This window comes from Lithobates pipiens, unplaced genomic scaffold, assembly GCF_037356315.1.
Source record: "Lithobates pipiens isolate NorthernLeopardFrog02 unplaced genomic scaffold, aLitPip1_a1.2 Scaffold_10, whole genome shotgun sequence".
NCBI lineage: Eukaryota > Metazoa > Chordata > Amphibia > Anura > Ranidae > Lithobates > Lithobates pipiens.
In genome coordinates, this window is record NW_027507686.1 from 163,202,749 (window position 1) to 163,229,035 (window position 26,287).

The window sequence follows — 26,287 nt, forward strand, 5'->3', positions numbered from 1 at the left end:
CGAAATGAAAAGTACAAACTGAAAAACTCTAAATAAAAAACGCGAAAAGAAAAGGGCAAATCAACACTCACCAAATTTCTACTAACACAAAATTAGCAGAAGGAGCCCAAAGGGTAGAGCTCAGAGATGAAAAACCACGTAGTATGTCTAGTAAGTCACTATGTTGGTAATTGTTGGCCAACAATTGTGTGACCGTTTCTATGCAAGACAAGTTTGGGCCAACGCCCTTCGGACAAAATTCCACGGTTTTGTTGGCAGAAAATCTGATTGCGTGTATGAGGCTTTACACTCTACAATTTACACTGCTCTATCTATCTCCACTCCAACAATACACAGCTAAATCTTCCTGTGGGAAGGAACCTTTTAAAGTGTGGGTGGGACTATGAGCACTGAGCCGTGACTGGACAAAATCATCATCACTGTGGGGAGCGCGGTGGCGAACTCTTGTACTTACCGTATATAGCGCTATCAATTTATGTTGTGCTCTACGTGTGTGTATATATATATATATATATATATATATATATATATATATATATATATATATACTGTGAGGGGTTAGCTCGGCAGCGGGTGTGTGTGACCCCCTGGATGGGTTCACAACACAAAATCAGGCACAGCAGACAGCGTTGTAGGTGCAAAAAACAAAAAAATGCGGTTTATTTATGCTACATGCAGTGAAACATATAACAGCCAAACAAAAAAATAAAACATGAAAATAAATCCTGGTCAGCTTGACCTCTAATTACACACTCTGATTCCCTGTCTAACAACTGAGTGCAGCCTTGTGCTGCACCAGTCCCTGTCTCTGTTGTAGAGGTTTGCCACACAGGCGTTAACTCACCGCACAGAACAGGTGTCACACTCCCCAGTCTATACAACACAAAACTGGTTCCAGGATGGAGCATCTCCCTAAGCATGCTGGGGTTTTTTGTAGAGGTCTTAATGAGCCCACTTACTTCAGCTGGGCTCATTAACTCTTCCCCTCTAATTGTAAAGGTCTGCATAAAGCCTGAATCTAGGGCACACATATTTCCCATCCTGGATACAACCAGGTGACTTTACCTGCGTGCTGCCACATAACCCCCCCCCCTCTTGTTTCAACCTTGGGGTTGTAACACAAGCAGTCAGACACGCATGTATCCGAGACAAAGCATCCACATTCCCCATTTTAACACCAGGGCGATGCTTAACTGTAAAGTTAAATTCTTGTAGGGCCAGGAACCACCTATTTACCCTTCTATTGGTCTCCTTGTTCTGAGCCATCCACTTTAAAGGAGCGTGATCAGTCACCAGGTCAAAGTGCCTACCTAGCAGATAGTACCGAAGGGAATCTAGAGCCCACTTCACTGCTAACACAGCGGAGGAAGGTAATATGGCGCTCGCTGGGGATCCCAAGAATATATTGTAGTATAGTCACAAAATATTAGTGTAAAAAATTGTTAGTATAAAAGATTGGTCGTTTTTATGTAGCTAAAGTACATCAGTTTTTGTGTGGGTTTTGGGTATGTCCACACACCAGTATCCTCGATGAGAAGTTCAGGGTCTTTGTGGATCATCAGGGTGGTCCATGAGGGGGATCAGCAGTATAGGCTGTATCCTAAAAGGCTGCCAGTCTTAAAGCAAGAAGAAGCTCTAGGAAACAAGGAAATAGAGAGAGAGACGGCGCCCTCTAAGTGCAGCAGTAAAGTTACTCAAATTTATTAGAAATGGTTAAAAAACACTCACATTAAATTAGTGGTGTACAGGCACATCAGGGATAAAATGTTTCATCCGTAAGTCCCTGAGGGCGACTCGCAGGGCTGTAAGGCTAGGTTTCCGGCATCTGACTTTATTGACCGATGGTAGGTGTTTTGGTCTATTCCATGTATTTCCTTGGAATGGTCAGAGCAATCAGGGTAGTGCTGGTAGCTGTGGTGCCTTTAGTCCGGTGTTCGGGGAGTCGATGTCCTCAGGAGACGGGCTAGGCAGAGCGGCGCTTCGGAGCATGCATGCTCCTTCATCAGGCTTCAAGTAAGGTGTGTGTGATGGAGGCAAATTTAAAAGATAAATGGGAGGGGCAAAAAGAGGCGGGTGGTAACTGAACTACTTTAAATTTGGTGAGTGGAATCATACAGTGTATTGGTGTGATAACTGTGTATGGGATCATACTGTGAATTGGTGCGAATAAAGAACTGCAGAGCGTGCAGGCAGGTATGTCAGACACGCCGAGATGCGGCGTGTCTATAGCGGTGGCGCGCCGAGTGAAGGGGGGTTGTCAAGGTGACGCGTCACACGCACTGGCCGGCGGGGATTCCCTGTGCGGCATATGCGTCATTAGGAGACGTGGGGGAAAGGAAGGGGGTTGCCATGGAGGCAGAGCATGCGCAGTAGCGAGACAGACGGAACGGAGACAAGGAGAAAGTCCGTCCGGGGCATGCGCAGTGGCAGCAGAAGGGGCAGAAGCTGCAACAGAGAAGAGGAGAGCTAAAGAAGAGAGGGAGAAAGAAGACTAGGAAGTAGATGGACCAGGGATTATCAAAAAGTGTTCAATCATATGGGGGATATGATCAGAAACAAACTAATAGGTAAGACAAATGAATAAATAAAAGTTAATAATAAAACGATGACTGATGAAAGGTAATAGATATGATTAATGAACGGTAATAAAAATTATAGTGGATAGATAATAAAAAATAATAAATAATAATTAAAAAAAAATTTTTAAAAATGCACTTAGAGGGCGCCGTCTCTCTCTCTATTTCCTCACTTCACTGCTAAACATTCCTTCTCAATCGTGGCGTAATTTACCTCATGGGACTTCAACTTCCTGCTGAGGTAAATGACTGGGTGCTCTTCCCCGTTCCAGACCTGGGATAACACTGCTCCTAACCCAACGTCTGATGCATCAGTTTGTACAACAAAGTCCTTAGAGAAGTCTGGTGAGTACAACACTGGCTGGCTACATAAGGCTGTTTTTAAGGACTGAAATGCTTCTTCAGCCTCTGGGGACCATTTAACCATGACCGACTCTTTCCCTTTTGTCAGGTTGGTGAGGGGCACAGCCTGAGAAGCAAAATGGGGAATGAATCGTCGATAATAGCCAGCGATTCCCAGAAAGGCTCGTACCTGTTTCTTGCTGTTGGGACGTGGCCAACTCTGTATGGCCTCGACTTTATTGACTTGGGGTTTTATCACCCCCCCTCCCAATAGTGTACCCAAGATATTTGGCCTCCTCCTGTCCAATGGTACACTTCTTTGGATTGGCCGTAAACCCAGCTTCCCGGATAGAGTCTAGGACTGCTTGTACTTTCGGCAAATGTGAGACCCAGTCTGTGCTATGGATAATCACATCATCCAGGTAAGCTGCAGCATATTTCTGATGGGGCCTCAGAATCTTATCCATTTTCCGCTGGAATGTTGCCGGTGCATTCTGTAACCCAAACGGCATTCTCTTATATTGGAATGCCCCATCTGGGGTTACAAACGCAGTTTTCTCCTTGGCCGACTCGGCCAGGGGAATTTGCCAATAGCCTTTGGTGAGATCAAGAGTTGTCATATATCGGGCTGTTCCCAGCCGGTCAATCAACTCATCTATACGCGGCATGGGGTAGGTGTCAAATTTTGTAACTTTATTTAATTGTCGAAAATCGTTACAAAACCGCCAGCTCCCATCAGGTTTGGGCACTAGTACGATAGGACTGGACCAGTCACTCTGGGACTCCTCTATCACACCCAATTCCAACATCCTTTGAACCTCCCCACGTATTGCCTCCCGTCGGGCCTCTGGTATTCTATAAGGTTTTAGTTTTACCCTTTCTCCTGGCGGGGTGATAATGTCATGCTCTACGCCAGATGTTTGTCCCGGAAGCTCAGAGAAAATCTCTTTGTTACGAAGTACAAACTCTTTAACCTCCTGTTGTTGGGGTTTCGATAAGGTGTCTGCTATTCCAACCTCAGGAACTAAGCAATCAGGCTGTACTTGTGACAAAGTCTCTGCGACTAGGGATTCCCTATCCCTACAGGCTTTCAGCAGATTGACGTGATAGATCTGCTCCGGCTTTCGCCTTCCTGGCTGTCTAACCCTGTAGTTCACCTCACTAATTTTTTCAATTACTTCATATGGACCTTGCCATTTGGCCATAAATTTGCTTTCAACCGTAGGGACTAGCACCAAGACCCTATCCCCCGGGGAAAAAGTACGGGTCTTGGCCCCACGGTTGTACACTCTCTGCTGTGCTAACTGCGCTTGGGTTAAATGTTCCTTTACAATTGGCATTACCTGTGCAATTCTATCTTGCATCAGGGCAACATGCTCAATCACGCTCCTGTGAGGAGAACTCTCATTTTCCCAAGTTTCCTTGGCGATATCCAGCAGCCCTCTTGGGTGTCTCCCATAGAGCAACTCGAAGGGTGAGAAACCCGTAGAGGATTGGGGTACCTCCCTAATGGCAAACATTAGATAGGGTATTAGACAGTCCCAATTCTTTCCATCTCTATCCACCACCTTCTTTAACATTTGTTTAAGGGTTTTGTTGAATCTTTCAACCAACCCATCTGTTTGGGGGTGATACACAGATGTACGCAATTGCGTCACTTTGTACAACTTGCATAATTCTTTCATAACCCGGGACATAAAGGGTGTACCTTGGTCCGTAAGCAGTTCCTTACAAATACCCACACGGCTAAAAACAAGAGATAGCTCTTTGGCTATGGTTTTGGCCGAGGTATTTCGGAGAGGAATTGCTTCCGGATAACGGGTGGCATAGTCCAATATAACCAAAATGTACTGATGCCCCCTGGCGGACTTCATTATCGGACCTACCAAATCCATTGCGATCCTTTCAAAGGGGACCTCAATGATAGGAAGAGGTACCAGCGGGTTACGGAAATGTGGCATAGGTGCCGACTTCTGACACACAGGGCAGGAGGAACAATAATTTTCTATTTCCTTCATGACCCCAGGCCAATAGAATCTCTGCAATACCCTCTCTCTGGTTTTCTCTGTCCCCAGATGACCTCCCAGAATGTGCCCATGAGCCAATTCTAACACCAACTTCCTGTAAGGTTTGGGCACTACAAGTTGCTTAATGGTTTCTTCTGCCCTTTGAGCCACTCGATACAGCAGGTCCCTTTCCATAGTGAAGTAAGGATAAGGGCAAGTCTTATCTGGGTTCACTAACTCGCCATCTATTTTCACCACATTTTCCCGTGCCTTTATTAGGGTGGGGTCTTTTAACTGTTCTGTGGCAAAATTTTCCCTGTGAACCTCAAGATCCGAAAACTCCACAGACGGCATGTTTTCATCTGAGGATGTTGGCTCCCCCCCAGTTTCTCGAGTTTCCCCCGCCAATACCGACAAGGGAAATTCAGGAGAGTCCTCACCACTCCCAGAGGAATTCTGGTCATCTTCCTGGTTTATAGGGGCACCAGTGGGGGGCTCAGGACAATCCCAGAGTTCCCAGAATTTTGGAAAATCCCTTCCCACAATAGCATCATGTGGTAAGTGAGACACTAACCCCACCTGATGAGAGAGGTTACCTTTGGGGGTCTCAAAAAACACTGAAGTTACAGGATACTCTCGGGTGTCCCCATGCACACAAATAACAGCCACCCTGTTCTTCCCAGAGACCTCTGTAGTAACTAATTCAGCTTTTATCAATGTTACCAGGCTACCTGAATCCAGCAACACATCAACATTTCTACCATTAATACACATTTTACATAAATGTTTCTCAGGTCCCCGAATGGCAGTGCATGCAACTGTCGCAAACAGCGACTGACGTCTCTCCCTTATAAAGTCACATTGCATAGGCTCATCCACAACGGGGAAATTGGCTGCAATATGTCCCTCTTGCCGGCAGCGGTAGCAAATAATCTTTTTCGCTGTCTCTTGCAGCATGGGCTTCCTGGGCTGCTCCCGCCAGACCTTAGGTAGAACTCCCACCCTCTCACTCTCTCCACCCTCACCCCTTGGAGTCATCTTACCCGCCACTGGGAATGATCTGGTCTTAGGGTGGAAAGTCCGTGAGTCCCTGGAAGAGGTGGTCAGGTTCTCTGTAGCCAAGTACCTCTCAACCAGATCCACAAGTTTATCTGCATTTTCTGGGTCTCCATGGCTTACCCATTTTTGGATGGCAGTAGGAAGAGCTCTCAGGAAACGATCCATAACAACACGTTCCACAATGTTTGGTGCGGTCAAAGTCTCTGGCTGCAGCCACTTCCTGCTCAGGTGAATGAGATCATACATTTGAGACCTGGGGGTTTTCCAACCTGAAAAGTCCAATTATGCACACGCTGAGCCCGGACGGCCAGGGTGACACCCAGCCGTGCCAATATTTCTGTTTTTAGCACCACATAGTCTTTTGCTTGGTCAGGCTCTAGGTCATAATAAGCTTTCTGCGATTCCCCAGTTAACAGAGAGGCCACCAGTCCAGCCCATTGCTCCTTAGGCCACTTTTCCCTTTCAGCAGTCCTTTCAAATGTGGTCAAAAACACCTCCGGATCATCCTCTCCAGTCATTTTTGTCAATAAACGTCTCACACCAAAGGATGCGGTATTATTGTAACCACTTGCTTCATTGGTCTGCTGACGTTGCTGTATTAATGTCTCTATTTTCTGTTGAAAATTCTGCTCTTGCTTCTGCAACAGGTCTATGAAGCGGGCTTCAGATTGCTGCTGGGCTTGTTGCTGAGCTTCCAGACTCTGCAGGTGAGCTTTCTGCTGAGCTGCAAGGCTCTTTTGTAAAGCTGCATTTGTTTGCTGCTGATTTGCATTTGCTTGCTGCTGGTTTGCATTTGCTAGAGCCAGCTGTCTCAGTATCTCCTCCATGCTGGCCTTTAAAAAAATTGAAAAAAAACTGCCCGCATTCTCCACCAACTGTGAGGGGTTAGCTCGGCAGCGGGTGTGTGTGACCCCCTGGATGGGTTCACAACACAAAATCAGGCACAGCAGACAGCGTTGTAGGTGCAAAAAACAAAAAAATGCGGTTTATTTATGCTACATGCAGTGAAACATATAACAGCCAAACAAAAAAATAAAACATGAAAATAAATCCTGGTCAGCTTGACCTCTAATTACACACTCTGATTCCCTGTCTAACAACTGAGTGCAGCCTTGTGCTGCACCAGTCCCTGTCTCTGTTGTAGAGGTTTGCCACACAGGCGTTAACTCACCGCACAGAACAGGTGTCACACTCCCCAGTCTATACAACACAAAACTGGTTCCAGGATGGAGCATCTCCCTAAGCATGCTGGGGTTTTTTGTAGAGGTCTTAATGAGCCCACTTACTTCAGCTGGGCTCATTAACTCTTCCCCTCTAATTGTAAAGGTCTGCATAAAGCCTGAATCTAGGGCACACATATTTCCCATCCTGGATACAACCAGGTGACTTTACCTGCGTGCTGCCACAATATATATATATATATACAGTAGATATATATATATCTATATATATATAGATATATATATAGAGATATATATATAGATATATATATATATATATATATATTGTACATGCCTCCCAGTCCCTGTCCTCAAGGAAGAACTCACATTCATACGTACACATAATAGGGCCAATTTAGACAGGAGCCAATTAACCTACCAGCATGTCTCGGTGGAGTGTGTGGAAGAAAACCGGAGTTTAGTCCCACTTTCATTATAGAATGGTTTTGGTTATAAATAAATATATATTTATATGATTACCTATTTTTAGAGAGTACAGAAGTTCTTGCCCATTTTGTAGTACTCATGCTCAGAAGTCAAGGCCCTCTAAATCTAGCAAGTTAACCATCACTGTATTACACTAAATTTATCCTAACTTGTTTGTCATTTCAAATGATAGTAACTCCACTTGTTCTACAAAAAAAAACAATCCTCTCTGGGCGATCAATTTACATTGCAAGGATTTTAACCACTTAAGGACCGGGCCTATTTTTCAAACTTGTTGTTTACAAGTTAAAATAATAATTTTTTGCTAAAAAAACTACTTAGAAGGCCCAAACATGATATATTTTTTCTAACACCCTATAGAATAAAATGGCGGTCGTTGCAATACTTTCTGTCACACCGTATTTGCGTAGCGGTCTTACAAGTGCACTTTTTTGGGGAAAAAATACACTTTTTTGAATTAAAAAATAAACAGTGAAGTTAGCCCACTTTTATTTATACTGTAAAAGATAATGTAACGCCAAGTAAATTGATATCCAACGTGTCACGCTTCAAAATTGCGCCTGCTCGTGGAATGGTGACAATTTTTTATCCTTAAAATCTCCATAGGCGACATTTAAAAAAATCTACAGGCTGCATGTTTTGAGTTACAGAGGAGGTCTAGGGCTAGAATTATTTACCTCACATGTGTGCTTTGAACACCATTTTCATATGCGGACGCTACTCACGTATGCGTTCTCTTCTGCACGCAAGCTCGGCGGGACTGGGTGCGTTAAAAATGTTTATTTTTTTTTATTATTTATTTTACTTTTTAGTTGTACACTGTTCTTTTAAAAAAAAATATGTCACTTTTATTCCTATTACAAGGAATGTAAACATCCCCTGTAAGAGAAAAAAAGCATGACAGGACCTCTTAAATATGAGATCTGGGGTCAAAAAGACCTCAGATCTCATATTTAGACTAAAATGCAATAACAAAAAATAAAAGAAAAATGTTGTCTGAAAAAAAAGAAATAAAAAAATGTCCCTTTAAGTGCTATGGGCGGAAGTGGAGCTAAACTCCAGGTAGATACGATTGGTAAAAATCAATGCAATGCATTGTTGGTAAACAATAACTATTAAATGTTTTCTTTTAATTGAAAGCAGCACAAGTACTTGAATGGGACCTGGTATCAGCCCCTGTATGCAATCCCAGTACAGCAGAGCTAAGACTGGGAGAGGTATAAGAAGCACAAGGTGCCTGTGCATTACACAGAAGGCTGAGAGGCCTTCCATTGCTATGGCTTCCATTGCTATGGAAGTAGCAGTCATATGACTTAGGACTGTAGGAAAAAAGTAAACCACAAAGCAGCTGTGGTTAGAAGGAGATGGCAGTTTTAGCAGATTAGGAAAGTCAATGAGCTGTCAGCAACTAAGATCGATATTAAACTGAGGAAGCATTGAGCTTTCTCTGTGCGCTCCGTCACTGCGCTTCTGGCTGTCTGTTGAGCCCTTTGAGTCATTGGCCAGGGGAAACAGACTTCTGGTGTGGCTGTACCTTTGAGGATAGGACTAATACCATATAAGCCTGCTCTCTGCTTGTAATGAATGTACCTGGGTTCATTTGAAGCCAAATAATTAAATTTTACTCTCATCTGACCATAACACCTTTTTCCATGTGGCCTCAGAGTCTTCAAGGTGCGTTTAAGGTGGTCAGATGACACTAAAAATTGAATTATTTGGCCTCAACACTAAACCATATGTCTGGCAGAAGTCCAATACAGCTCACCATCCAAAAAAACACCATTCCTCCAGTAAAGCATGGAGGTGGTAATATCCTGTTATGGGGGTGTTTCTCTGCCACAGGACTGGAGCACTTGTCAGGATAGAAGGAAAATGGATGGGCCAAAATACTATCAAATTCTTGGAGGAAAATCTGCTGCCCTCTGCCAGAAAGTTGTCAATGAGAAGAAAGTTTACCTTCCAACCAGTGGCGGCGGGGCACAGGATGCATGGATTCCAATGGGCTCTAATCGGCTTCAAAAAAAGGGTGGGCTTGGGGCGCAGAGCACTCCACCCCAAGCCCACCCATTTGTGTGACACAAATTAATATTAATATTCACTGTTGTCTTCCTGATTCTTCTCCTGGAAGCACTGGCCAAGAGGAGAAGCAATCCTATTGGCCACTGAGGAGGAGGAGATGCATGGCAAGTCGCCGTGAAGGCCAGGAGGAGGAGACACAGGGTGAAGCTGCTGCTCCCTGCCAATAGGAAGCTGCCCGTGACCTAGATTGGTTAAGTGTGGGGTTGGTGTACGAAGAACAGACCGGGGGGGGCGAGTGGATTGTTTGCTACCCCCCAAAAAAATATACCCCCAGCTGCCATTGCTTCCAACATGACAATGACCCAACACACACAGAAAAAATTACCACACAGTGGTTGAAGGAGAAAAAGGTGAATGTCCTTGCATACTGTAGCTTAGTCAGAGCCCAGACTTGAGCCCCATTGAAAATATGTGGGATGACTTGAAGACAGCAGTCCACAAACAATCACCATCAAATTTAACTGAACTTGAGGAGTTCTGCAAAGTGGCCAAATATTGCAAAGTCTACATGTACAAAGTTAGTAGAGACATATCCCAGCAGACTAAACACTGTAATTAAAGCAAAATGTGGTCCAACAAAATACTACATGGGGGTGATCCTTTTTCCAACTCAGTGATTATTTTTTTGAATTTTTGATTGTTCTTTTTATAACACGTTGGTGTTATATCTTTCACTTGGGTGTTATAAGTTGCACTAGTATGTACAGCTGGATAAAACAAAAACTGTGTCTATCTTCATTTCAGGCTGCAAAGCAACAACATGTGATTATTATAAAAGGGGTTTTCTTTTCTATAGCCACTGTATACATACTGAATATATATATATACACTGTATGTACTGTAAATACTGTATATATATATATATATATATACACAGTATCTCACAAAAGTGAGTACACCCCTCAGATTTTTGTAAATATTTTATTATATCTTTTCATGTGACAACAATGAAGAAATAACACTTTGCTACAATTTGCTGTCCCCTCAACTCAAAAATAACTCAACACGCAGGCATTAATGTCTAAACCGCTGGCAACAAAAGTTAGTACACCCCTAAATGAAAATGTCCAAATTGTGGCCAATTAGCCTTTTTCCCTCCCCGTTGTCATATGACTCATTAGTGTTACAAGGTCGCAGGTGTGAATGGGGAGCAGGTGTGTTAAATTTGGTGTTATCGCTCTCACTCTCTCATACTGGTCACTGGAAGTTCAACATGGCATCTCATGGCAAAGAACTCTCTGAGTGCCGGTTCACAATATTGCTTTGCGAGAATCCTGAGAATCAACTGCGGGTTCCGGCATTGCACCTGACATGCATGGCAGTTCACACTGCCATATGCGAACTGCTGGGGAGTGTCATTATATGTTAACAACACCCCCATTTCAGCTCGCATATCGCACTGCGAACTGACAGTTCAGACATGAATCGGATCGCATATGTGTGAACACACATGCGATCCAATTCTGGTCTGAACAGAAAAAAGGGCCCTGTGCGTGTTTGCACCGAATGCGGTGCCATATCAGCCATACTATCTGTATGGCTGACATCGCACCGCACAGACATTGCATGTAATGCGAACAGCAGTGTGCTGCGAATTACATGTGATGTCTGCCATCTCAATAGTGTGAACCGGCCCTAAGGATCTGAAAAAAAGAATTGTTGCTCTACATAAAGATGGCCTAGGCTATAAGAAGATTGCCAAGACCCTGAAACTGAACTGCAGCACAGTGGTCAAGACCATACAGCCATTTAACAGGACAAGTTCCACTCAGAACAGGCCTCTCCATGGTCGACCAAAGAAGTTGAATGCATGTGCTCAGCGTCATATCCAGCGGTTGTCTTTGGGAAATAGACATATGAGTGCTGCCAGCATTGCTGCAGAGGTTGAAGGGTTGGGGGGTCAACCTGTCAGTGCTTAGACCATATGCAGCACGCTGCATCAAATTGGACTGCATGGCTGTCATCCCAGAAGGAAGCCTCTTCTAAAGATGATGCACAAGAAATCCCGCAAACAGTTTGCTGAAGACAAGCAGACCAAGGACATGGATTACTGGAACCATGTCCTGTGGTCTGATGAGACCAAGATAAACTTATTTGGTTCAGATGGTGTCAAGCGTGTGTGGGGCAACCAGGTGAGGAGTACAAAGAATAAAAATAAATAAATAAAAAATAAAAACCCAGTGGTGAAATAAATTCCACCAATAAAAAGCTCTATCTATCTTAAAAAAAATATAAAAATGTCATATGGGTACAGTGTTGCATGACCACGCAATTGTAATTCAAAGTTCCAGAGAGCTGAAAGTTGGAAAAAGTGTCCGGTATTAAGGTGGTTAAGGTGCAAGGGGCTGAATCTAGGTGAGCCGCCTGTCTATTTCTGCATTGCAATCAAAGTACCCATAGTTGGGAAACTCCGTTTGCAGTTGGGGACCCCGTTTATGAGAGACATTGGCATATCTGTACCGTATGCAATGTGTCCAGGGCACAGGTCCCAAGAGGGATGGTTCCCGCTGTGCACTCATTTACTGCACACAGGTTTGCAGCCGTGATGATCTTTTGAGCTGCAGCCATGTCTGTCACTTGCAGCTGCAATTTAAATAGACTCAAGTAATATCCTTATTCTCCAAAAATGATCAATTCTACACTACTCAATGGCTCTGTAATCCATTTTTTACAAAATTATTTCTTGCTGTGTTTTTCTGCCTCCTTGTAACATCCTCTGTGAGCTCCTCCATTTTTTCCCTCCTCACTTTCATTTGAAACTAGCAGGGCATTGCCCTATGCTCACTACATATCCATAGCTCCCAACTGTCCCTGATTTCAAGGGACTGCCCTGATTTGGAACAAAGTCCCTCTGTACCTGCACTTTTTAACCTCCCTGAGGGGGCGTGTTCTATGCCTACATACGTTTGCTAATAGGTGTCTCTCGTTCCCATATCAAAAAGGTATCCAAATCCCATTGTCCGTAGTTCCGAATCCAGGGGTAGGAAACCTTTGAGAGGTGGAGATCTACCTGAACAACATGAAAGAGATAAAAGATCACTGGGGTTCAGTGCGTTTCTTTTTAAAGAACTTAAACTTAGCCTACCTTAAGATGGGGATGGTGGCGAGCAAGGGAGCACACAGGGGGAACGAGCAGAAGAAAGAGGAATCTGGAACGGAGGGGCAGCGGGGTGGCATTTATTGGAACCAATTGGCTGCATTTTCCTCCCTGCAGCAGCTAAATGCCAGCGGAAGGGAGAGGAGGAGAAGCTGCAGCAGGGAAAATACAGCTGATTAGTACAGCCGATTGGTTCCACTAAATGCTGCCCCCGCCTCCCTTCCCCTCCAGGTTCCAGGGTCAGCATCCGATGGATGGAGATGATGCAGAGGTAAGCAATAATGAAAGACGGTGGCAAAGCATGCAGAGGTGAGCAGTGGTGGTAGGGGGATGCAGAGGTGACTGTTGGTAAAAGAGTAGTGGTGGGAGGGACACTTACCCCTGAGAATGCCTCTAATGTTGGGGTTCCCATTTCTGTTGCTGATGATCCACTGGATAGTACCGCACTTTCTGGCACACCGAGGCTGCGAGAAGGAGTGTTTATTCTGGCAACAAGCCTAGCACAGTAAGACAATAACAATACCATAAACATTAGCAAATTAATGGCAACAAATAGTTACACCAATAATACAGTTTCCAAATGGGATAATACCAGAATCATGGACAATGGGTACAGAACAACCTGATTCAAGGTGCAAAGTTTAGACCTTCTAGGCCCTGGATTAATTGGATATTAAAGTGGTTGTAAACCCTTTCATATACCCAATGAATTGTCTGGATTCAGGTGATACATAGAGATTAAACAAATCTTCCTACACAAGTTGTACCTGTTTATCTGCCATATTCCTTTCTCTATATCCCTCTACATCTGTTCAAAATCCAGAACTTATAAAGTGCATCTCGCGCATGCGCAGTAATGCCTCTCCATGGCTCTCCTTCTTCCTGACAGGTTGCCAACCCGAGATTTCAGCAGTAGGCGATTCGCAAGGACTCCTGGGATACATAACGCCGCTATCTCAGGAACCCTTGCGAATCGCCTAGTGATGTAATCGTCTTAGGGGGCTGCTGGAAGTGCAGGAGAAAGAAGATTGAATAAGGTATTTCCATTTAGAAAGAAAAAAAAGAATTTGCATTGGGAAAAAGATGAGCTAAGGGGATACCATAGAGAGAAAGTGCATAAAAAGTGGTATTGGGCAATAAGTTGCTCCTTAATTGCCTGTCCAGCACTGAAACAATCAGAATATGTCTCCCAATTCCTACAGACATTTTGATTATATTCTCCGCCTGACCATAGATCAGGATTAGGCACTCAATGACGGGTTTTGTCTGTCTAACTAAATAGTAAAAAAAATATATATATTTTTTACTATTTAGTTAGGCCTTACTATATATATATATATATATATATATATATATATATATATATATATATATACAGTGCCTTGCGAAAGTATTCGCCCCCTTGAAATTTTCAACCTTTTGCCACATTTCAGGCTTCAAACATAAAGATATAAAAATTTTATTTTTTGTGAAGAATCACCAACAAGTGGGACACGATTGTGAAGTGGAACGAAATCTATTTGATTTTTGAAACTTTCTTAACTAATAAAAAATTGAAAAGTGGGGCGTGCAAAATTATTCGGCCCCCTTGCGTTAATACTTTGTAGAGCCACCTTTTGCTGCGATTACAGCTGCAAGTCGTTTGGGGTATGTCTCTATCAGTTTTGCACATCGAGAGACTGAAATTCTTGCCCATTCTTCCTTGCAAAACAGCTCGAGCTCAGTGAGGTTGGATGGAGAGCATTTGTGAACAGCAGTTTTCAGCTCTTTCCACAGATTCTCGATTGGATTCAGGTCTGGACTTTGACTTGGCCATTCTAACACCTGGATACGTTTATTTGTGAACCATTCCTTTGTAGAATTTGCTGTATGTTTGGGATCATTGTCTTGTTGGAAGATAAATCTCCGTCCCAGTTTCAGGTCTTTTGCAGACTCCAACAGGTTTTCATCCAGAATGGTCCTGTATTTGGCTGCATCCATCTTCCCTCAATTTTCTGTCCCTGCTGAAGAAAAGCAGGCCCAAACCATGATGCTGCCACCACCATGTTTGACAGTGGGGATGGTGTGTTGAGGGTGATGAGCTGTGTTGCTTTTACGCCAAACATATCGTTTTGCATTGTGGGCAAAAAGTTCGATTTTGGTTTCATCTGACCAGAGCACCTTCTTCCACATGTTTGGTGTGTCTCCCAGGTGGCTTGTGGCAAACTTTAGATGAGACTTTTTATGGATATCTTTGAGAAATGGCTTTCTTCTTGACACTCTTCCATAAAGGCCAGATTTGTGCAGTGTACGACTGATTGTTGTCCTATGGACAGACTCTCCCACCTCAGCTGTAGTTCTCTGCAGTTCATCCAGAGTGATCATGGGCCTCTTGGCTGCATCTCTGATCAGTCTTCTCCTTGTCTGAGCTGAAAGTTTAGAGGGACGGCCAGGTCTTGGTAGATTTGCAGTGGTCTGATACTCCTTCAATTTCAAAATGATCGCTTGCACAGTGCTCCTTGGGATGTTTAAAGCTTGGCAAATCTTTTTGTATCCAAATCCAGCTTTAAACTTCTCCACAACAGTATTACGGACCTGCCTGGTTTGTTCCTTGGTCTTCATGATGCTCTCTGCGCTTTCAACAGAACCCTGAGACTATCACAGAGCAGGTGCATTTATACAGAGACTTGATTACACACAGGTGGATTCTATTTATCACCATCAGTCATTTAGGACAACATTGGATCATTCAGAGATCCTCGCTGAACTTCTGGAGAGAGTTTGCTGCACTGAAAGTAAAGGTAAAAGTAACAAATGTAATGTCGCTGTAAAAATATAAACTTATGCTGCATACACACGATCGGAATTTTGGTCAGAAAAGCTCTGATGGTTTTCCCGACGGAATTCCGACGGGTTTTCGCTCAATCTGTCTTGCGTACAAGCGGTCACACCAAATTCCAACCGTCAAGAGCCCAGTGACATACAACACGTACGACGGGACTAAAAAAAAGGAAGTTCAATAGCCAGTAGCCAATAGCTTCCATCTCGTAGTTGAATCTGAGCATGCGCGAGTTTTTGCGTGTCGGAATTGCATACACACGAATGGATTTTCGGATACAAACTTTTTCCGGCCGAAAAATTGAGAACATGCTCTCAATCTTTTGCTTGCCGAAATTTGGCCAGCAAAAGTCAGATGGAGCATACACACGATCACATTTTCGGACCAAAAGCTCTCATCGGTCTTTTGCTGGCCGAATTTCCGATCGTGTGTGCGTGACATTAGCCTACCTTAACCACTTACCCACTGGACACTTAAACCCCCTTCCTAACCAGACCAATTTTAAGCTTTCAATGTTCTCATATTTTGAATGCCAATTACTCATACATGCAACACTGTACCCATATGAAATGTTTGTAATTTTTTTCCCACAAATAGAGCTTTCTTTTGGTGGTATTTAATCACCACTGGGTTTTTTATTTTGTAAAAAAAAAAAACATTTTTCTTCGTTTCTCTTATAAAATTTAGCTAATTAGTAATTTTTCTTCATAAATTTTGCCCAAAATTTATACTGCTACATATCTTTGGTAACAATAACCCAAATTGGTGGATATTATTTGGTCTTTGTGAAAGTTATTGAGTCCACAAGCTATGGTGCCAATCTTTGAAAATTGATCACACCTGAAGTACTGATGGCCTAGCTCAATTCTTGAGACCAAGCATCCCAGGAAAGTACAAATTACCCCTTTTTGGAAAGTAGACATTCCAAGGTATTTAGAAAGGGGCACGGTGAGTTTTTTTTAAGTTGTATCATTTTTTCCCACATTTCTTTGCAAAATCAAGATTTTTTTTTATTTTTAACAAAATGGTCATATTAGCAGGTTATTTCTCATGCGCAGCATATGCATACCACAAATGACACCCCAAAACACATTCTGCTATTCCTCCCAAGTATGGCAATACCACATGTGTGAGACTTTTACACAGCGTGGCCACTTACAGAGACCCAACATCCAGGGAGCACCATCAAGTGTTCTGGAGCATAAATTACACATCTAATTTCTTGACTACCTCTTACACTTTTGAAGGCCCTGAAGCACCAGGACAATGGAAACGCTCCAACCTATAATATATGAGGCATAATGAGTTTTTTGAACATGTCATTTTTTTGTACAAATTTTTTGAAAATGTGGAAAGAAAATGAAAACTTTTTTTTTTAACACAAAGTTGTCCATTTATACAATATTTTTAACACATAGCATGTACATACCAAAAATTACACCCCAAAATACATTGCCCTACTCCTCCTGAGTACAGCGATACCACATGTTTGAGACTTCCATAGCCTGGCCACATACAGAGGCCAAGTAAGGCTGGGTTTGGCTGAGCACAACTGGGTATGGCTGAGCATGGCTGGGTTTGGCTGAGTATGGCTGAGTATGGCTGGATATCAATGAGTATGGCTGAGAATGGCTGGGTACAGCTCGGTATGACTGAGTACGGCTGGGTACGGCTGAGTATGGCTGGATATCGCCGAGTATGGCTGAGCATGGCTGGGTACAGCTCAGTATGGCTGGGTACAGCAGAGTATGGCTGGGTACGGCTGAGTATAGCTGGGTATGACTGGGTACGGCAGAGTATGACTGGGTACGGCTGAGTATGGCCGGGTACGGCTGAGTATGACTGGGTATGGCTGAGTACGGCTGAGTATAGCTGGGTATGGCTGAGTATCGCTGAGCATGGCTGGGTACAGCTGGGTACAGCTCTTTATGGCTGGGTGAAGCTCGGTATGACTGGGTACGGCTGAGTATGGCTGGGTACGACTGGGTATGGCTGGGTATGGCTGAGTATGGCTGAGTATGGCTGGGTATGGCTGAGTATCTCTGAGTATGGCTGAGCATGGCTGGGGGTGGATGGGATGGGTGAGCATGGATGGATGGATGAGTATTGCTGAGTATGGATGGCTGAGAATGGATGGGTGGATAAGTATGACAGAAGGATGGCTGAGCATGGATGGATGAGTATGAATGGCAAGATGGCTGAGCGAGGATAGTGGAATAGCTGAGCATGGATGGCGGGATGGCTGAGCGTGGATGGCGAGATGGATGAGCGTGGATGGATGAGTGTGGATGGATGAGCGTGGATGGCGGGATGGCTGAGTGTGGATGGCGGTATGGCTGAGCGTGGATTTGTTCAGTGCTGTCCGATCTGCAGCTCCCTGTGTCCAGGGTTCCCATTAACCTGTCTGAACGTCTGATCTCCTGACTACCCGGCTTGTCCATTGGATTATTCTCTGTCTTCTGCCTGTCTTTGACCTTGAACCTGCCTGCTCCTCTGTACTACGCTGCCCGCCTGTTGCCAACCCTGCCTGTGACCTGGACTCTGAACCTGCCTGCTCCTCTGTACTGTGCTGCCCGTCTATTACAAACCCTGACTGTGACCTGACCTGCCTGCTCTGCTCCTGCTCTGCATCTGCTGCCTGTGTTCCAGCTGACTAGTGATCACCAATCCACTTGCACCAGGATCCTGGGCCTTTACTTCTGCAGTCACCCGCCAAGCTCTCATACCACTCTGTGCTCCCATGCCTCCTGTTCATACTACCAGGGGCCACGAACCAGACACGTAAGGGAGACCTTCCCCTGCTATATCAGGCTCATCAGTCAGGTACGTGGAAGTTTGACAAAGGGACTCTGCTGGGGACACCTGATGTAAGGAGGGACTCTGCTGGGAATGCCTGGTATGAGGAGGGACACTGCTGGCAGTGCCTGATGTAAGGAGGGATTCTGCTGGGAATGCCTGGTGTACGTAGGGACTCTGCTGGGAATGCCTGGTGTGAGGAGGGACTCTGCTGGCAGTGCCTGATGTAATGAGGGACTCTGCTGGGGACACCTGATGTAAGGAGGGAATCTGATGGGGGCACCTGGTGTAATTTCTTGGTTAGTAATGTGTTAAACTATGAGTTGCACACATGGTGACTCATTCCACCCTAAGCAACGTCTGGTTCAGTTAGGGCCGGTTCACACAGGGGGCGTCACGAGGCGACACGACTTGCCGTGCCGCGATCTGACAAGTCGCCCCCGTTCTGTACAATGGAACCGTTCTAAGAGGAGCGACTCGAGTCGCTCCGTCTTAGAAAAAAGGTTCCTGTACTACTTTTGGGCGACCTCGGGGCGACTTGCATTGACTTCTATACAGAAGTCATTTGCAAGTCGCCGCTGAGGTCGCGGCAGGTCGCGGCGAGGCAAGTCGTGTCGCCTCGCATCGCCCCCAGTGTGAACCGGCCCTTAGAGTTTTGACTGGCTGGAAAATAAAGCAAGCCTACCATTGTCTATGCCTTAAGATTGACATTATGAACATTTATCTCATTCAGCCCTGAGGGTTGAACAAGAAAAATGAAACAAATTCCCCATCCATTAGCGTGGACGGAGGAATCTTCCCTGCCGGCTATTGTATTCTGACAGTTGCTGTTCCCACGGCCAGAATTCCTGAACAGTGGCTGCATCTCATTGGCCGCAGTCACTGTTAAGCTGAGAGTTTTCAGACTGTAATTTGTCAAGCCAAGTGGTGCTGACAGGAAAACCCACGGCTCAAATTTAAGCTGATGTAGCAGGAAATTCAAGCCGTAAATAACCAGTATTTGACAGGTTTCCTTTAAAGTAAAACAAATGCTCCTAAAACCAGATATCATGGTCGAGGTAAGCTGTGAATGAGGGGTTGCAGAGGTGAGGTGAACTGTGGATGAGGGGTTGCAGAGGTGAACTGTGGATGAGGGGTTGCAGAGGAGAAATGAGGATGAGGAGTTGCAGAGGTGAACTGTGGACAAGGAGTTGCAGAGGTGAGCTGAGCATGAGGGGTTGCAGAGGTGAGCTGAGCATGAGGGGTTGCAGAGGTGAGGTGAGGACAAGGAGTTGCAGAGGTGAGCTGAGAATGAGGGGTAGAGAGTTGAGATGAGGTTGAGGGCTTGCAGAGGTGAGTTGAGAACAGGGGTTGCCGAGGTAAGCTGTGAATGAGGGGTTGCAGAGGTGAGGTGAACTGTGGATGAGGGGTTGCAGAGGTGAACTGTGCATGAGGGGTTGCAGAGGTGAGCTGAGGACAAGGGGTTGTGGAGGTGAGCTGAGAACGAGGGGTTGCAGAGGTGAAATGAGGATGAGGCGTTGCAGAGGTTAGCTGAGGACAAGGAGTTGCAGAGGTTAGCTGAGGACGAGGGGTTGTGGAGGTGAGCTGAGGACAAGGGGTTGCAGAGGTGAGCTGTGAATGAGGGGTTGTAGAGGTGACCGGTGCATGAGGGACTGAAGAGGTGAGCTGAGGACAAGGGGTTGCAGAGGTGAGCCAAGGATGAGGGGATGCAGAGGTGAGCTGAGGACAAGGGGTTGCAGAGGTGAGCCGAGGACGAGGGGTTGCAGAGGTGAGCCGAGGACGAGGGGTTGCAGAGGTGAGCTGAAGACCAGGGCTTACAATGGTAAGCAGTGGACAAGGAGGTGTAGATGTGAGTGGTGGACTGTTTCTATGGGGTGGAATTTTCCTTTGCTTGGAGGTTCACGTTTAGAAGGTGGATTATTTTTACTGGTGAACATTTCTTTTTCTTAAGGAGGGGGGAAGAAAGGAGCTTTTTGCAAGTGGGGAAGGGGTGATTTTAGCATGAGAATTTTTTTTCTGGCTGGCGAAAGATTTTTGGCTGAATGCTTGTACTTTGTGCTGTGTGTGTGTTATAAGTGTCTCTTTCAGTACTACTGCACTCTGTATGCTGGGAGCGCAGCAGTTAGGAGTGTGTACAGTATTGCACAGCATAATGTGTGCAGTGGTCAAGATTAAGTAACAAACCACATGCATTACATAATCCTGACTGCCAAACGCTGTACGCTGTGCTTTATGGTACAAACATGAAACTGTTGTACAGCGTCTTGAAAAAGTATTCATACCCCTTGAAATTTTTCCAATGTTTTCATGTTACAACCAAAAACATAAATGTATTTTGTTGGAATTTTATTCGATAGACCAACACAAAGTGGTACATAATTGTGAAGTGGAAGGAAAATGATAAATGGTTTTGAACATTTTTTACAAAGAAATATCTGCATTTGTATTCAGCCCCCTTTACTCTGATACCCCAAACTAAAATCTAGTGGAACCAATTGCCTTCAGAAGTCACCTAATTAGTAAATTGAGTCCACCTATGTGTAATTTAATCTCAGTATAAATACAACTGTTCTGTGAAGCCCTCACTGGTTTGTTAGAGAACCTTGGTAAACAAGCAGCATCATGAAGGCCAAGGAACGCACCAGACAGGTCAGGAATAGAGTTGTGCAGAAGTTTAAAGCAGGGTTAGGTTATAAAAAAATATCCCAAGCTTTGAATATCTCACGAACCACTGTTCAATCCATCATCCAAAAGTGGAAAGTAGAGAGTATGGCAAAACTGCAAACCTACCAAGACATGGCCGTCCACCTAAACTGACAGGCCGGGCAAGGAGAACATTAATCAAAGAAATCAATAAGAAGTCCCATTTGCAGTTTGTACGAAGCCATGTGGAGGACACAGCAAACATGTGGAAGAAGGTGCTCTGTTCAGATAAGACCAAAATGTAACTTTTTGGCCTAAAAGCAAAACGCTATGTGTGACGGAAAACTAACACTGCAGATCACCTTGAGCACACCACCCCCACAGTAAAACATGGTGGTGGAAGCATCATGTTGTTGGGATGCTTTTCTTCAGCAGGGACAGGGAAGCTGGTCAGAGCTGATGAGAAAATGGATGGAGCCAAATACAGGGCAATCTTAGAAGAAAATTTGTCATGCCCTGTAAACACGATTGGACATTGATCGGACATTCCGACAACAAAATCCATGGATTTTTTCCGACGGATGTTGGCTCAAAATTGTCTTGCATATACACGGTCACTCAAAGTTGGTCAGAAATTGCGAACATTAAGAACACGGTGGCATACAACATGTACGACAAGCCGAGAAAAACTAGGTTCAATAGCCAGTGGCGGTCTTCCGCTTGATTCCGAGCATGCGTGGAACTTTGTGCTTCGGAATTGTGTACACACGATCGGAATTTCCATCAAAAAGCTCCCATGTGTACAGGGCATTAGAGTCTGCAAAAAACTTGACACTAGGGCGGAGGTTCACCTTCCTGCAGGACAACGACCCTAAACATACAGCCAGAGCTACAATAGAATGGTTTAGATCAGTGATTCTCAACCAGGGTTCAGTGGAACCTTAGGGTTCTTCCAGAGGTTGCTAGGGGGGTTCCTTCAGCATTGGGCAATTACTGCCTCTCAGATAAGTTCCCACTGACACCATTGATCTTTTTAGCTATCTGTAAGGAGGTAATTCTTCCCAATGACCACAAATGTAAAGACCATTCTTCCCACTGACCATCACACTAATGTATCATGAGTTGTAGATTTCTAACTTTTAGCAGGGGTTCCCTGAGACCGGAGAACTATTTCAAGGGTTCCTCTGTGTTGAAAAGGTCGAGAAAGGCTGGTTTATATCAAAGCCTATTCATGTGTTAGCATGCCCCAGTCAAAGTCCAGACCTAAATCTAATTAAGAATCTGTGGCAAGACTTGAACATTTCTGTTCACTGACTCTCTCCATTCAATCTGACAGAGCTTGAGCTATTTTGCAAAGAATGGGCAAAAATGTAATTCTCTAGATGTGCAATGCTGGTAGAGACATACCCAAAAAGACTTGCAGCTGTAATTGCAGTGAAAGGTGGCTCTACAAAGTATTGACTCCGGGGGGCTGAATACTAATGCACGCTACACTTTTCACATATTTATTTGTAAAAAAAAATTGAAAACCATTGATCATTTTCTTTCCACTTCACAATTATGTGCCACTTTGTGTTAGTCTATCACATAAAATCCCAATAAAATAAATTTGTGTTTTTTGTTGTAACATGACAAAATGTGTAAAATTTCAAGGGGTATGAATACTTTTCTCAGGTACTGTATGTGTTACATATTTATGGAAATAACATTACATACTTTGGACCATTGCACTCTGTACATTACATACTCCTGACAATTGGGTGATGTCCACAGAGCAACCCATGGCTTGAATTTCAGCCAATTCAACAGGAAGTGGCTGAATCCTGAGCCACCCATGGGGACCTTCACTGGCAGCATTCTACAATGGACTAAGTATGCTGCACAATGAAATCTGGAAAGGTGACTTTTATGTGTATTAAATTTCAATGAAACGTAATGATCTACTCAATCTGGTGTATATTTCCTTCTTTCTTATTGGGGGTGAGTGTTTGCGACTGAAGACGCCTCCAAGCATTAATTATTAAAGGAATAAGGTTTTGTGAAATGATGGGCACCCATTGGTCGTATACAAGAGATGTCTGGCCGCACATATATGGACGCACCGCGTTTCTGGAGTCCCAAATAATGATGAAGTGTGCGCTCAAGTGAAGGAGGAAAGCATCATTCAGCTCCCACTTGGTGTTTGACACTTCTGGGATTTTAGAATAGACTGAATAGTGGACTGTAACTCTCAGGATATTACATTTGATGGTTTGCATATTTGTGGACTTTATGTTTTAGTTTTTGTATGTTGTATAATGTCACTCCTTTCTTTGTTTTATTTTTGTTAATGTATAAATTATTATGCTGGCTGCTTGCTTGTGAGAGAAATGAGCACAGGGAATATTATACTTTACTAGTAAGAGACTAGAAGGAAATGGCTTGGAACTGCTGGCACCTGTAGTTCCATTTTTGCTGTGTACTGCTACCTGCACACTGGGGCTGCTTGGTAGTTCTGTATTGGCTGCACGTGGGTGCCTGGGCATTGGGACTGCTGAGACTTGCAGTGCCATATTGGCTGTGTGCTGCTATCAGAACCTGGGACTTGTAGTGTCATATTGGCTGTGTGCTGCTATCAGAACCTGGGACTTGTAGTGCCATATTGGCTGTGTGCTGTTATCAGAACCTGGGACTTGTAGTGCCATATTGGCTGTGTGCTGTTATCAGAACCTGGGACTTCTAGGTGTGCTGCTATCAGAACCTGGGACTTGTAGTGCCATATTGGCTGTGTACTGCTATTAGGACCTGGGACTTGTAGTGCCATATTGGCTGCGTGCTGTTATCAGAACCTGGGACTTGTAGTGCCATATTGGCTGTGTACTGCTATTAGGACCTGGGACTTGTAGTGCCATATTGGCTGCGTGCTGTTATCAGAACCTGGGACTTGTAGTGCCATATTGGCTGCGTGCTGTTATCAGAACCTGGGACTTGTAGTGCCATATTGGCTGGGTGCTGTTATCAGAACCTGGGGATTGTAGTGCCATATCGCCTGTGTGCTGCTATCAGAACCTGGGATTTGTATGGCCACATTGGCTGTGTGCTGCTATCAGGATCTGCGACTTGTTCCAAATGTGCTGTGTGCTGCTACCTGGACACTGGGACTTCTAGTCGAATATTGTCTGCATGCTGCTATCTGGATATTGGCCCTGCTGGATTTTGTAGTTCTGTATTCGCTGCATGCTGTTACCAGGACACTGGGACATATAGTTCTGTATTGTCTGTGCGCTGCTATTGGGACATGTAGTTCTGTATTGTCTATGTGCTGCTACCTGGAACAATGGGACTTGTAGTTTCATATTGGTTGCGTGCTGCTATCTGGACATGTGAATTGCTGGGACCTGTAGTGTATTGGCTGCATGCTGCTATCTGGACACTTGGATCACTGGGACTTGTAGTTCCAAATTGGCTGCATGATGATATCTGTGCAGTGAGAAGTCTGGGACTTGTAGCTGGGCATTAGCTGCATGTTGCTATCTGTACACTGGGAGTGCTGGGACTTATAGTGCTACCTTGGCATAAGTGTAATCACTGCTGGAGTTGGTGGCACTCCACCTTCCTTTTTTTGTAATTCATTAGAATGTTCCCCTCCAGTCCTGTGTGCCCTCTCTGCACTCCTATACATCCTGTACACCTGTGGGCTGGGCTCTCCCTGCTGATGATGTCACTCGGTGTCACCTTCCAACACTCACACATTGTCAGGGCTGAGCTGCTCACACTGGCCGCCCGGAGAGCTGCACTCTGTCATCACGTGACTTACAGGAATAGGCTGAACTTCTGTTAAATATAAAACAGCGCCTCTGCCTTACAACCTATTGAAAGATCCCGCCTTCTCCGGTGTCCCTTAGTCTAATTGGCTGCCCATTGACAGGGAGCCCACTGCTGGGCGGGGCCGAGGGGGTATATTAATGACAGTGAAGCGTGCATTAGGGAAAGCAGAGAAGAAACATTGCAGAGCTGAAAGGTAACTCCCTGCCTATAGTATCTAACTCCAGTCCATACACATAGATTATGTTCTGCATTCACATAGCAGTGACAGATCATGCTCTGCATACACATAGCAGTGACAGATCATGCTCTGCATACACATAGCAGACACAGATCATGCTTTGCATACACATAACAATGACAGATCATGCTCTGCATACACATAGCAGTGACAGATCATGCTCTGCATACACATAGCAGACACAGATCATGCTTTGCATACACATAGCAGACACAGATCATGCTTTGCATACACATAACAATGACAGATCATGTTCTGCATACACATAGCAGTGACAGATCATGCTCTGCATACACATAGCAGTGACAGATCATGCTCTGCATACACATAGCAGACACAGATCATGCTCTGCATACACATAACATTGACAGATCATGCTCTGCATACACATAGCAGTGACAGATCATGCTCTGCATACACATAACAATGACAGATCATGCTCTGCATACACATAACAATGACAGATCATGCTCTGCATACACATAGCAAGAGATCATTTACTGATGTGCATTGCTGTATAGTGTACTGTACATGCTATATAAAAAGCTCAGCACTACTCACGTCATGGTAATACTTGCATTGCATTTTAATTGAGACAATATTGTTATATTTATTAGATGTATGGTAACTGGAGATTTCTTGATGTACTTTAATAATATTGAGAGATGGGTGTTGAAACTATATCTAAACCCAAAAAGAAAAATGTAATCTATTGCAGCAGACCAATCCTTAGATGTGCTGGCTGCATTTGTTTTCTTTTTTTCAGGCTAAGAATATTTCTCGCAAGCGCAGATCCTGATAGAAATCCAGTATCTTTATGAATTCCTGTGTAGTGAATTAAAGTTATTCCATGTGTACTACAAAACCCTCCCTTCCTATGTAACCAGGATAGGGAGGGTTTTATAGTCAAATTAAGGAGAGCAGCCCAGGGTGACAAACCTTCACCTGCATAGATACAGTGGGGTTGAGTTACTAAAGGCAAATAGACTGTTCGTTTAAAGTGGAGTTGCAATCTGCAAGGGAATTTGCTACAAAGCTGAGTAAATGAAGCTCTGCTGACTTTCATCATCCAATGATGTGCAAGCAAAAATATATATATATTTTTTTTATGTTCCTTGCACGTGATTGGGTATTCTAATATAACTACATATATATATAT

At 44.3% G+C, this 26,287-nt stretch overlaps 1 protein-coding gene and 1 long non-coding RNA gene across 5 annotated transcripts in view; one reads left to right on the plus strand and one right to left on the minus strand.

Annotated features, from left to right (window-relative positions):
* LOC143935219 (uncharacterized) overlaps positions 1 to 26,287 on the minus strand; it is a 98,317-nt gene that overhangs the window by 63,432 nt on the left and 8,598 nt on the right. For 2 of the 4 annotated variants that reach the window (XR_013263472.1, XR_013263476.1), the window contains exon 2: positions 13,206 to 13,323. This is a non-coding gene — a long non-coding RNA (uncharacterized LOC143935219). Of the gene's footprint in view, positions 1 to 11,646; positions 12,740 to 13,205; positions 15,595 to 26,287 lie in introns of those variants that run through there. The other 2 variants (XR_013263477.1, XR_013263474.1) reach the window with 2 other exon arrangements.
* IRF7 (interferon regulatory factor 7) overlaps positions 25,008 to 26,287 on the plus strand; it is a 45,529-nt gene continuing 44,249 nt past the window's right edge. Inside the window, exon 1 of the mRNA XM_077458907.1 lies at positions 25,008 to 25,083. The gene's annotated coding sequence lies outside the window, so the exon portion shown is untranslated. The remainder of the gene's footprint in view (positions 25,084 to 26,287) is intronic.